Below are 14,657 nucleotides of genomic sequence, written 5' to 3' on the forward strand. Positions count from 1 at the left end.
TGGAGTGCATAACTCCTACTGGAATCAGGGCGGTTAGGTGCTTTTGAAAATGTCACTAAGCACCTCTATACATTTTGAGGTGCTTAAATCCCTTTTGCAATCCAGCCATTGGAGCCTCACATCTCCCCTCTGCCAGCAGGCCTCCAAGCGTCATTTCCTTAGCTTCCACATGGAGAAGCAGAGGCACAGAGAAGTTGTGACTTGGACACAATGGCAAAGGACAGCGCTGGCGGAGCTGGGAACAGATGCCAGGAGCCTGGTGATAAGTGCTACCCGCTGGGCCACACTCCCTCCATTACAGAGCACCATCAGCCTTGGGAGGATACGGGAGGAGTTCCACTTTTTGGAAGGGCCAGTGACAGCCAGTGCTGAATGGAAGCATGGCTTTATTCCACAGCCCCATGAGGCAGTGAGGGCCACTGGCTTTGTATGGTACCTTGGTCATGTCCCCTCACTGCTCCAGGCTATGTTTTCTCTGTCTGTACCATGCGGCATCTCTAATTTAGCCCCTTCCTGTTGGAGGATCACCAAGTGCTTCATAAGTGCCAATACATTAAACTTCGCAGTGAGAAGTTTCAGAGGAGCAGCCGTGTTAGTCTGTATCCGCTAAAAGGAGAGGACTTGTGGCACCTTAGAGACTAACAAATTTATTTGAGCATAACCCTTCGTGAGCTACAGCTCACTTCATTGGACGCATTCCTTAATTTGACTCAGTGATAACTAGGTCTAACAAGTACACTATGATTTTAAGCAATTAATGTCTCATTTCAATTATATATGTTAACAAGGTATAAATAGGGTCCAATTTTCTTGCACAGTAATGGCTGACGTAGCCATGGCACTGTTAAAACCATTTTTGCCATAACCATTGTATTGTCCGCTCAGGAATGGGGATTACAAAGACTCAGTGTTGGCCCCTCTCTGCTCCCATCGGAGTTAATGGTAAAACACCCATCGAGTTCAACCGCTGAGCACTTCTGAGAAATCTCACCCTGTGGCCTTTTGAAGTTACAGACTCATCGACTTCAAAATCAGAGGGGCCCAAGGTGATCATTTAGTCTGACCTCCCGCCCATCGAAGGCCTCAGAACCTCACCTACCAGCTCCCGTAATAGACCCCTAACCTCTGGCTGAAATCATGCTCAAATCATGTGCTCAAATCATGATTTAAAGATGTCAAGTTACAGAGAATCCACCATTGATACTAGTTTAAACCTGCAAGTGACCCATGCCCCACACTGCAGAGGAAGGTGGAAAAACTCCAGGGTCTCTGCCAATCTGACCTGGGGGAAAATTCCTTCCTGACCCCAAATATGGTGGCAAGTTAGACCCTGAGCATGTGAGCAAGACCCAGCAGCCACACACCTGGGAAAGAATCCTCTGTAGTAAATCAGAGCCCTCCCCATCTTGTGTCCTGTGTCTGGCCGCTGGAGATATTTGCTGCTAGAGTCGCAGATTGGTTACATGCCATTGTAGGCAGTCTCATCACACCATCCCCTCCAGACACTTATCAAGCTCATTCTTGTGTGGTGGAAAAATTAAGCACGTGTTGTGTTTGGATCAGAACCAAGCCTGAGGCTCCTTTAGTGATTACAAGCGCAGAGGGGGTAACAGCTCTAAGTAGCTGCCCTGGGGTATACAGAAAATACAGGAGCTTATATTGCTGAAAACCTCAGTTTGTCAAACCCACTTCCTTCAACAGCATTTTCCTTATTTGGCATATAGTGCAAGTTTCAACAGTAGCTTTGCCTTAGTTGGAGTTTAGCAAAAACAAGTTTTTCCTGTGATTGACAGGTGTTTTCTCTGCGGTTAATGGGTTTTTTTCTAACTTCTAGCGGTTATGGTTACATTCCTTAAGCTGTGCTGTTTGCAATTGCCTCTTAATGGAATTTTCCACACTTTTTATGCTTCATATACACAGTTAGCTTGACCAAAGTTTTAGGCCTACTTGGGAAGTTTGGGCCAGTTTGGGTCCACTGAATTTTCCTCCACATTCCCCCCTTTTGGTGCCTTTTTGGCACCACAAATTGGCCTTAACCTTCTATAGCCATGAGCCTGTTAATTTTTTCTTTTTGTCCTTTTTTCACCCAAACTGTGCTTCACATTTTATTTACAATCAATAGTGCCACCTGCTTCCTTGCGCCGAGGTTGGCAGGTCTAGTGCTGGACAGGCAGTGGGAGATACATCTGTTACAGCAACAAGAACATAACCCTATGCTGAACAGCAGTAAAAGCAACAGCATTCCCATGGTGATAATATGATGCTGTTGGGGTTGTGTCACGGAGTATGGGGGAGTCCAGGCCCTGCACCCCTCTTCCTGGGATTCACTGAGACTCTCAGCCAGCCAGTAAAACGGAAGGACAACAGGACAATAGGAACACAGTCTAAAACAGAGCTTGTGGGTACAACCAGGACCCCTCAGTCAAGTCCTTCTGGGGGAGCAGGGAGCTTAGACCCCAGCCCTGGGGTTCTCTGCATTCCACTACCCAGCCCCAAACTGACTAACACCCCCAGCAGGCTCCCTCCTGCAGCCTCCGTTCACATTCCTGGGCAGAGGTGTTACCTCCCCCTCCCCCTCCTGGCTCAGGTTACAGGCTCTCAGGTCTCCCACTGAAACTCCCCTGCCACATTCCCAGGTCAACACTCCCCCCTTCCTGCTGCGTCACAGGTTGTTGTTTAGCTTAGTCACAAAACACAATACATTCGTCTGGGTACAGGCAGTATAAAAGGCATTCTTTTTGGCTTGATATATATTTTGGAGCATGTAAATTTGTCCCTATAATTTGGAACCTTTAATAGGAGTGAAAACAAATGCTGGAATTGGTTAGGTACTAAAGCAGTCCAGTTAAAGGGTATCTGGAACCTAAGGGCTAATTGTAGCATTTTATCCACAAGCCAATGAATGATATGATTGCCTGCAACTGTGGTGAGATTAAAATGTACATTATTTAAGGTAGTGGTCTTAACATGCACACAGCCATAATTAGCTTGGAAAAGTAGATGTCCTGTCAGGGTAGTCCCGTGTCCCATACCCTCCCAACAAAAGTTGTCATGAACAGTGACAACGTTTCCTAGTTATAGTTTATGTACACACTGAAGTTGAGGAGGTTCTAACGGCCAGAGTGTCCATTGGCTTTCAATCCCTACCGAAATGTTGGGCGTTACTCCAGGAGCACTGAGTACGAATCGGTTGGGCATACCAGGTTGTTCAAGTTCCCAAATGTCTTGGTGAATTATTCAATTCCACATGCATCCTCCTCATGCACCTGGCAGGATTCGGTAGGTGGGAGCCCCTACCCCTCCAACCAGCCCGTATGCTTGGAAGGAGCACTGTGAACCTCTGCATCTCCATTCAGAAAATCTCCAAGCATGTTGTCACGGCCACAGATTAGATGGAACTCCTGAGGTGTTTGTATGGGTAGTAGGCTACGCCTGATGTGCAAGATCCCTCTGAATGGCCATGAGCTGGTGATTCAGAAAACCCTGAACCTCCAAACAAGCCGGATCCCACTGCAATGCCTTTCCAGCATTGGTGATACCCAGTACCATCTCTGTTACTAGCTTTTGGATCATTGAACTAAGGGCGGAGATAATGTTTAATTTACCAACACTAGCCTGAACCTGTGCTAGCTCTGCTCCAGCAATAAGGCCCATGGCTTTTTTAACTGTCCTAATTTTTTCTTATGTTGCTGACCTTTATAGAGATTCCAGATTGCAGCTACGCTATTTGCACCATCCCATAGGTGTCCAGCCAAGTCTCTCTTCTTTTTAGGGGAAACCCAGGTCCATTGCTGTGCCAACCTAATGGCAGCTTCCTTTGAACAATTAGGATATATAGAGGTAATCTGAAAACCAGATAAGGGTAGTGTAAATTTTATAGTCCCTAGTGTAGCATTAATTACAGTCCATCGAAACTCCAACCCATCTTTCTTTGTTGAAGTATTGTACCACATTTGATGTCTGAACACCCTCATATACTCTTGAGAGGCCTTAACATCAATATCATAGGACGGGGTGTACTGCAACATGGTACAGTTTAAATTATTAGTTACTAGGACGTTTTCAGTACAGGTAATTTTTTTTCAGCAGCAGAACAAACTTTTTGGGTATTTGTTTGATTATTTACCAGTTGGGAGACCAAATAACAGTAAGGGCCTCCTTTACCTATTATGCTACAAACTCTGGGAATGGCCATTATGTCTGTTGTGCTATGGGCCCCATCAATTTTAATCTCTGACTTTTGGGGCTCGGTTGCAGTGATATCATATATTTCAATTTCTACCAACCCATTTGTTTTTTACTTTATTATTTGCTTATATGAACTATTTTGAACTTTAAAAAATATTTTTTTAACAAAACTTTAGTAAATTACTAAGATGTGAAGGCCTGAGCCATTGGATTTCATTAGAATATACAGTATTATTTGTATTAGGGTAAATTTTAGGAGTTGTCACGGTTCCTTCCCCACTCTGAACTCTAGGGTACAGATGCGGGGACCTGCATGAAAATCTCCTAAGCTTATTTTTACCAGCTTAGGTTAAAACTTCCCCAAGGTACAAACTATTTTACCTTTTGCCCTTGGACTTTATCACTGCCACCACCAAACATCTAACACCGGTTACCGTTTGGAAATGTCTTTCCCCCCAAAATCCTCCCAAACGTTACACCCCCTTTCCTGGGGAAGGCTTGATAAAAATCCTCACCAATTTGCATAGGTGACCACAGTCCCAAACCCTTGGATCTTAAGAACAATGAAAAAGCATTCAGTTTCTTAAAAGAAGAATTTTAATAGAAGAAAAAGTAAAAAGAATCACCTCTGTAAAATCAGGATGGTAGATACCTTACAGGGTAATTAGATTCAAAATATCGAGAACCCCTCTAGGCAAAACCTTAAGTTACAAAAAGACACAAAAAGCAGGAATATCCATTCCATTCAGCACAGCTTATTTTGTCAGCCATTTAAAGAAATCAGAATTTAACGCATCTCTAGCTAGATTACTTACTAAGTTCTAAGACTCCATTCCTGTTCTGTCCCCGGCAAAAGCATCACACAGAGACAGAGCTTTGTTTTTTCCTCCCCCCAGCTTTTGAAAGTATCTTGTCTCCTCATTGGTCATTTTGATCAGGTGCCAGCGAGGTTACCTTTAGCTTCTTAACCCTTTACAGGTTAAAGGGTTTTTCCTCTGGCCAGGAAGGATTTTAAAGGTGTTTACCCTTCCCTTTATATTTATGACACACCCCATAAACCACAGATATGGTGAAATGCTGGCTGGGACTTCTTCCTGGAGCTCTAGGAGAAAACAGAGTTAATAAGACACATCCACCTCTAAATATACTACCAAGTATATAAAGACTAACAATATTTTCCATGTCTCAAGGACGATTTTAACCAGTTGATTCTGGGAAACTTTCACGGGAGAGTGCATCAGCCACTTTGTTAGAAGCTCCTGAGATGTGTTGGATGTCGAAATCAAAATCTTGGAGAGCTAAACTCCACCGAAGAAGTTTTTTGTTATTTTCTGTGGCGGTATGAAGCCACTTCAGTGCAGCATGGTCGGTTTGCAGGTGGAAACGCCGTCCCCAAACATATGGGCGTAGCTTTTCCAGAGCGTAGACAATGGCGTAACATTCTTTTTCACTGACTGACCAGTTGCTTTGCCTCTCAGACAGCTTCTTGCTGAGAAACACGACAGGGTGGAATTCTTGATCTGGTCCTTCCTGCATTAAAACTGCTCCCACACCACGCTCGGACGCATCTGTGGTTACTAGGAACGGTTTGTCAAGTCTGGGGCCCTTAGTACAGGGTCAGACATGAGTGTCGCTTTAAGCTGGTTAAAGGCCTTCTGAAACTCTTCGGTCCACTGAACGGCATTTGGCTGTTTCTTTCTGGTTAGGTCTGTCAGTGGGGCAGCGATTTGGCTGTATTGCGGTCCAAATCGTCTGTAATATCCAGCCAAGCCTAAGAAGGATTGAACCTGTTTCTTTGACTTTGGGACAGGCCATTTTTGGATAGCATCCACTTTGGCCTGTAGGGGGTTTATAGTTCCTTGACCCACCTGGCGTCCAAGGTAAGTCACCTATTTGACACTTCTTAGCCTTAACAGTTAGTCCTGTCTCCTTTATGCACTCGAAGACTTTTAGTAGATGCTCCAGGTGTTCTGCCCATGAATCCGAAAATATGGCCACATTGTGAAGGTAGGTGATTGCATATTCTCCTAATATGGGAGAGGGGCTTTGACCTGGTCTTGGGGTTTTCCCACTTTTTGGCATACCTCACAAGACCGGACATAGGTAGAAACATCCTTGCCCATTCCCTCCCAGTGGAATGACCTCCCCAAACTGTCATTGGTCCTGTTCACCCCAGCATGGCCACTAGGATGATCGTGGGCTAAGCTCAAAAGCTTTTCCCGGTACTTAGTTGGAACTACCAACTGTCTCTGAGGATGCCAGTCTTCCTGGTGTCTACCAGAAAGAGTTTCCTTGTATAAAAGTCCTCTTTCTGAAACAAACCTGGATCGATTAGAAGAGCTGAGAGGCGGTGGGTTGCTCCATTTCGCCATCCAAACTCCCTGGAGGCTTTCATCTAATTCCTGTTTGGCCTGGAACTGTTCGCTTGATGCTGGAGACATCAGTTCCTCATAGGATTGTGGACATAGGCTTGGTCCCTCTGGAAGCGATGTAGGGGATGGGGCTGTTTCCGTTGACTGTGAACCGCTCTCCGCTGGGGCACTATGTTGGGGTTCAGGCTCCGAGTGAGCCTCTTGTGTAGGGTTATCAGCTGCTGCCAGTTCAGGTTCGGTGGGGCCCTCTGGTGTTGAGGTTGCGAGCATTGGATTCAGTGCTGGCAAAGGGTCTGGTGCTGGTTGTTCCACCGGTTCCGGTTCCAGTTCTGGCTCTGTCTGGGTCTCTGGGACTGGATCCACTACTGCTGTTGCAGACATTGGCCTGGGGTCCGGGTCCACCACCTCTGACCGGGTCCTGATAGAAGTTTCCAGAACAGAGCTAGGCCTCACGGCTTGTTTAGCCTGGCTGCGGGTGACCATTCCCACCCTCTTGGCCCGCTTCACATGATTGGCCAAGTCTTCCCCCCACAGCATGGGGATGGGATAATCATCATAGACTGCAAAAGTCCATGTTCCTGACCAGCCCTGGTACTGGACAGGCAACTTGGCTGTAGGCAAATCGAAAGAGTTGGACTTGAAGGGTTGAATCATCACTTGGATCTCTGGGTTGATTAAATTGGGGTCCACTAAGGAAGCATGGATAGCTGACACTTGTGCTCTGGTGTCCCTCCATGCGGTGACCTTCTTCCCACCCACACTCACAGTTTTCCTCCGCTCCAAGGGTATCTGGGAGGTATCTGGGCCTGAGGACCTCTGGTGTGATTCCGGTGCAATGAACTGTAATCTGTTGGGGTTCTTGGGGCAGTTCGCCTTTACATGCCCCAGCTCGTTACATTTAAAACACTGTCCAGCTGACAGGTCACTGGGGCGAGGTGGGTTGCTGGAGAATGGGGTGGTGGGACGATAAGGTGTCTGGAGGGTTCTTTGGGAGGGCAGTGCATTTTGATGGTACTTGTTAGTAAGCACAGAGCCCAGCCCCTGGAAAAAAAAACCCACCACACCACTTAACTTCACATTTCCAAGCGCGGTCCCCACAATTTTCTCCCTGCCAATTAACAATACGTTGTCTTTTCCACTAGGACCAATTTTTAATGTCTTTTGTAGTCAGGAATTTCTGGACTTTGGTGGTAGAGCGAGTGGAACAGCCGTGGTTTAGCATTATGCAGGGGAGTGGTTACTAGCACATCACCCTGTAATGGTTTGGTTCTTTTAGCAAAGTCTAAATGCACAGTAGTTCTGTCAGTGGATAAGGAAGAGGTTACTGGTTTTTCACCTTGTCTTTCACTCCTGCTGTCCGGAAGGAGCAACAATGCCAGAAGGAAAGATAGACCGATCATCATTCGGAGAGCCATTACAGTGAGAAACATGGGCAGGTAGCCAATTCTCGGCACTTCACAGAGGTGTTGATAATTAACAGGACTTGATAAAGGACTTTCAGCATGGGGCCAGGGCGGTTTCTTGCTGATTGACCTTTATGTAGATCCAGTCTCCTGGTTTCAGCGAGTGGAAGAGATGCTGTATATAAAAAGACCTAACACATTTTATTAGTGCCTGACAATAATTAAGCATTGTGCCATCCATTAAATGACTGTCCATCTAAGCCAGGACCAGTAGGGGCGCAGCCAGTAGTCGCATTGGGTGCCCTGTCAGAACTTCATGAGGGCTGAGTCCAGTCTTTCGATTGGGAGTGGCCCTCATATTCATTAATGCTAATGGGAGGGCATTTGGCCACTTTAAATTTGTTTTAGCACAGATATTGGCCAGTTAATTTTTCAAAATCCCATTTTGATGTTTTATTGTCCCGGCAGACTGTGGGTGGTGGGGGCAGTGGAGATTGTGTTGGATCTGTAAAGCTGCCATTACTTGTTATAATTTGTCCAATAACATTAGGTCCACTATTAATGTTGCTACTCACAGGTGTGCCAAATTGTGGTACAAAATCGTTAAACAAAGTTTTACCACAGTTTTGGCATCTGCCTTTTTACAGGGAAAGGCCTCAACCCAGTTGGAAAATACATCAACTAAACTAACACACTTATAATTACAACATTTAGACATTTAAATAAAATCAAATTGAATATTTACAAAAGGTTCCCAGGAAGCGGGATGTGCTGCCTGCCTAACCTTGACAGCTTGACCAACACTGTGTTGCTGGCAGATTACACGCTGTTGCCAGTATTGCTTAAAATATTCCTTTCTTTACAAATACCCTTGCTGATTGCAGGCAAAACTGAGGAATTGCTCCCCATATTTTTATAGGCAGGTCAGGTTTTAATGGTTCTATCTTTATTATTTAGGTGATTTACATTAACACAGACATTTTTGGCTTGCTTTTGGATTCAAAGTTATCAGCTGCTTAGAGAATTTGTCTTAAAAGGACACAATTAACTTTTAACTTTTGCTTTTAAACACACATTGGTTTGAAAAGGAAAACACGACTCATTTTGGCTCCCCTCTGGCAAAGTGACCGTTGATTACACAGAGCCACCTTAAGACTTAGTTTGAGGTACTGACAACACCTCTTATATGCTATTTGTTACCAAAACAGATATAAAATCTTTTTCCATTTTCCTGCCCTGCTGCAGCCCCAACTTTGGTCTTTATTTAAAAGCCTTTTAAATCTTGTAAAGTATTAAGTCACCTTAAGGAGTAAATGCTAAATACCAAAATTAAACAACACTCGTTTCTTTTGTCTGGCAAAAGTATTTTTTGGTTTTACAATTTTAAAACAACACCAATTAATTTTAAACTTAAAAAACAAAGATTGTACACACCAGGAGTGTTTTTTTTAGCTAATTTGCCTAACTTGTTTATAGTTAAATGGTTTTACTTAAATAACCTTTTGCCTGGATTATTTACAGAAATTCTTCCAGAAAAATTTGCCCTCTCTTCAAAGGAATGGCTGCAAAGAAACCAAAAGTTTTCTTTTCATAAAACCTTCTTGTAACATTTGTACAGAGTTTCACTGCGTAATTTTCTCCAGTAACTACAGGGTTAACTTCTCACTTTCTTTCTTTTAACTTGCTCAAACTGCGGTTGCCTGTGTGTCTGGGCAGGATCCTTTTTTGTTGTTGCATTATTTCTTCCCATGGGCACAGGCATTGTTTCACTACCAATTTATCGAGGAGAGTGGGCTTTTTGACTAACCCCCCTTTTATTGATTTATACCCACGTATTTACATACACACACATTTATTTTTTATATCTAGATGCATTTTATTTAAGCATTAAGGACCTTAATGCTTTATGTCCGGACTTAATACAACCTTTCCCTTATTTGAGGCGGTAACAACCCCTCAGCACAGAGGCTTTGCAGGAAAGGATGGTAGCAGGATTAGGGACAACGGGAAAGCTAGGGAGTCCAGCAGCATTAACAGCGCGGTAAAATGAGGGCGTTACACTCAGTGACCGTAGGAATAATGACTCCTTGCTGAATGCAGGAGGTAAGAACAGGCTGGGTTTTCCCTTGGCCTGTTTTGATAGAGGGTACTGCTGCACCTCGGGAAGGAGTCTTGCTGGGTTTAGGCGAATCTTAATGGGTTGGGCAGACCCAATGCACCCAACCTGGTTGGCATGATCGGCTCACAAGGCGGGCGACACCTTAGCCAGCAGCTCCTGTTGCAACGAGGAAGGGCTGGGGTCGGTCTTCTCCTGTAAACTGCCAGGACCTCATTGTGAGCGGGATCAGGCACGTCCAGATACACACCATTTGGGGTACAGCAGATTATATAATTTAATTTACACAGCAAGTAAAGGTTAGCAGGTGAACAAGGGCTTAGGAGGAAAGCATGCCGGTCAAACAAGGGATCGATAGAAACAGACAGAGGTGAAGAGACGGGGTGGGGAATAAGAATATTGTCCACCCCTACCGCTTTCGGATCGACCAGGGTGGTAGGTATATTTACTGTATCCAATGACCCATTTGCTTGCAATAGTAACACACGCCATCACTGGGTCCCTAGGGGAGGTGGACAGTGGGGACCTAGGTTTGGCCTTCCCCTTCTCCCCCTGCAATGGGCAGCTATTACAGGGTCCCTGTATGGTCTGGAGCTGGAAGGTAGTTTTAATGTGGCTGTGAGAGTATTTGGGTTTTATTTCAATTTTTATTTTTACTTTGTTTACAGGTGCTAATTTTTGCTCCAGTAGGCTGTCCTTGGGCAGGCTGAGAATTTTTATTTATCAGCTTTTTTCTGATTTTATTTAACCCTTTTTTTGGTTCTGGCCTGGATTTTGCTTGGGCCACTGAGCTTTTCCACAAAGGCAACTCAGTGTTTGCCTAGGCATGACCCCTCATAGAAGCTGGTTTAAATTTGCCCATGTGGGGTTATAACAGTTTATAACAAATTAAAAAAAAATAATTGCAAATTAACAGGGTCCTCTCTTATTTTTGGAAAATCTGTAAGTAAATTATACAGTTTCCGTAGGAGACCAAGGCGCATGGGCAGACACCGAGGTCTTATGACCCGAAGCACCAATGCCCGGGAATTGGCGCAAGGGGAACATTTTCTCAGTACGGGGAGTCACTGTCTGAGGGGTGAACGTAAGGGGCTTCTGTTGCTTAATATTTTTTGCTGACTTATTTGGATTTAAATTCTATGCCAATTTTCTTTTTCTCTCTTTTAATTCTGTTGTAAGTTTCTCCTGGGAGACGCCTTATTTGAGATTCATTGTGCTGGGGGTTTTTTTGTTTGTTTTTTCTTCTCTTTTTTCATGCCTAACACTGACATTGGCCAGAAGCGCACTTCTCAGGTGCACAATCTTGTCAATCTTGTCAAGGTCAAAGCTGTCCGTCTAAGGGAAACCATAACTTTAAATTATCCCTATCCCTGGTATACCAATTTCAATTTTTCCAGAAACTTGCAAGTGAACTAGTGTGTGCCTTTTGACTCACCGGCCCCCATTTATACCTGGCGAGAGGGGAATCCCCTTGGATCCCCCGGCCCCCAGTGCTGCACCTGGCGAGAGAGGAAGCCCCTTGGATCCCCCGGCCCCCAGTACTTAACTCAATTCACTCGTCACAGTCACACACGGAAGGTTTGTTTAGGGCCTCCACGACTGTTCTACAGCCCCCCCTTTAGCAAAGAGCAGCGGCTGGCGCCGCATACTCTGTCGCTTCGGGCGAGGTGCTCAGACCAGTCAGTGGCTTTGCAAACCGCCTTCAGGCGGGAACCAGAGACGGGGAGGAAAGAGTGTATGGAAACAGACCGTCCGAGGATGGAAAGAATGGGATCACACACTCCTAGACCCAGACAGGCCCCTCTCTCGCTGGGTGCTGGGGGATGGAGGGGGGAACTGATCAGGGGGGCCCACCGATCAGTGCAGAACACCCGCTATTTTTCCCCCATGGGTGCTCCAGCCCCGGAGCAGCCCGGAGTCGGCCCCACTGCACAGAGCTGCTGAGGATGCCGCTCCCGGCTGCTGAGCAGGCTGCGGCAGAACTGGAGGGAATCACAGAACAGGCCAAGCGGGCTGCTGGTGCTGCGGGAGGGGGAGAGACTGCTGTGCTGTGCGGAGCTGGGGGATGTTCCCATCCCCTGGGGACTGATGGGGTGGTGTCCCCCTCCCCCAGAATTGATGTTCAGGCTGCTGTCTGAACTTAAAGACTGCATGCTGACACTCTTCCCAACACTGTCTCTCACACACCCCCAACACACACACACACTGTTCTCACATCCTCCCCATCCGTCCAGGTGAAAAGCGGCTGGCAATCTAGTAGGATGCCCATGGCATGATGGGATTGAGAAACCTGCATCATGTGATGCCGTCCCTCCCCAACGAGGCATTTCAAACCTTTCCCAAGGCACCCTGCAGCCAGTTGCACAGTGGGATAGCTACCAACAGTGCACTGTTCTGGGTCGATGCAAGAGCTGCTACTGTGGATGGGCTTTGCCGACACAAGGAGCATAGTGTGGACGTGTAACAGAGGTTTAATTAAAGCGGTGTAACTTTTCTCAACAAAACTCTACAGTGTAGAAAAGGCCTTAGGGACATCAGCACATGTCCACCCCTCAGAATGCCATTGGTAACTAACTGACGTATGTGCTAATGAACTAGAGGCAAAAGGAGTAATAACCTGTGGGAGAAGGGCACCCCAGCATTAGTAGGGTGATGAGCTACCAATTAGGAAAAGAGGAGAAACTCCTAGTGATCATGCCTTAGGCAGAATGGCATCAGCATAACACAGTATAAAGCCTGCGTGCAGCTCTTGGGACGTGTGAGGATGACGACCATGCTGATGGAAACGAGGAAGGTGATACTAAAGACAATGATGTTAGTAGTTGCTCTCTGGATTCTTTTCTGGCCTGCCTAATTATACTTCTACACTTGCCTGACCAGAGCTTCTGCTCCTTTCTATTTTCCTCACTTCCAATTTTAAAGGATGCCTTTTTGCCTCGCACCGCTTCTTTTACTCTGCAGTTTAGCCAAGGTGGCAGTTTTTCGGTCCTCTTACTATTCTTTTTAATTGGGGAGATACATACAATTTGAGCCTCTATTATGATGTTTTTTAAAAGTTTCCATGCAGCTTGCCGGCATTTCACTCTTGGGACTTTTCCTTTGACTTTCTCGGGAAGATTAAGACCATGCCGTCACCAGCACAAGCAGCTGGAACTCAGGACCCCCACTGCAACTATTTTCATACATCCCTGGTCATTAAATCAGAAACCAAGGGCCCAGGCCTGCTTCTATTCAAGTCAGCAGGAGTTTTGCCATGACTGTGCTGGGGCCCAACCGGAAGAGAAGGGAGCTGGGTGCTGGAGGATGGTTTCCATGCCAGCTGCAGCAGCAATCTGTGTGCAGGATGCATTCAGTTGCTCTGCACGCCTCTGCTACAGAAGAGCTGGGTTCGAAGCAGTGCATTTCAGGGGACTCAGCGCTATCGCTCCTACTCTCCCAGGCCACCAGACAAACGTCAAGGGCGAGCACCTGTGACTGGGGAGAGCCATGTCTGACATGCACCCCACATGGCGGCTAAAGCCAGGCTTGAGCCAGGACACTCCTGATCTGCCACACGTGGAGAACGCCCTCAGACCTTCAGGAGGAGTGAGCTGTGGGCAGGGAGGGCCGGGAACGGCTTGCACAGAGCTGAACGCTGCGTTAGGGCTGGTGGGACAGCATCATGTTAAAAAGCATGTGCACATGTGTGAGTGCTTTAAAATTAAAGGAGCAAAGGATCCATCTCTCATTATGCGCACGAATAGCCCCTAGCACGGAGGCCCTGAGCTCAGCTCGGGGCACGGCCGTAACACACTCCTCAGGATTGTGCGGTGAGGGACAATCTGGAACAAGCACCCAAGAGGACCAAGAATGACAAAAGCCGGGCTGCAGCAGCTTAAAGCGCTCTTGCTCTGAGACTTGTCATCAAACGAAGTGGAGCGGAGGACAGCTGTGGCCGCGAGTTACACTGATTAACACCAGAGACTAATGCCATACTCAGCTCTCTGCCTGCAGCCTGGGCTCCCTCCTGCAGGTCAGCGTGAGCGGCATGGGAGTGCTCAGCGCCTGGCAGCAACAGGACCTAACTGCAGAGCCAGTTTAGCCACGTCACAGGCCTCAGGAACCAGGCTGCCGTTGACCGCAAGGCAAGTGCGCCCAGGCCAGCGTGCTGTGGCCGCCGATAGAAACGGAATCTTCCTGGGCGAGTTCTTTGGAGAAGACAGACTCATCTTCCAGCTCAGCAACCCCCCTTTGTTCCCCACTGGGACCTCATTAACCCAGAGCGCAGGAACTGAGCTCATTCACACCTAGTGTTCACTGAACTGACTCATTCTCCTGCCTTCCACCCCACCAGGGAACAGCAGCACCGTTTATGTTCCCTCGGGAGGTCAGTGCTGCTGAACTCCCTCCTGGGGAACAAACATCTGATTTGCCATGGAAGTGAAGCAATACACTCTCCATGATACCACCTGAGCAGCACAGGATAATCCCAGGGTGAAATCAGATGCATATAGAAACAGACTAATAGCCAGAACGTAGCAATATTATAGTATAGCATTTCAAGAGCTCCCCAGACAGGCATCATGGCTCAGTGGCTGG

The sequence above is a fragment of the Eretmochelys imbricata genome, chromosome 21 (genome assembly GCF_965152235.1).
Source record: "Eretmochelys imbricata isolate rEreImb1 chromosome 21, rEreImb1.hap1, whole genome shotgun sequence".
NCBI lineage: Eukaryota > Metazoa > Chordata > Testudines > Cheloniidae > Eretmochelys > Eretmochelys imbricata.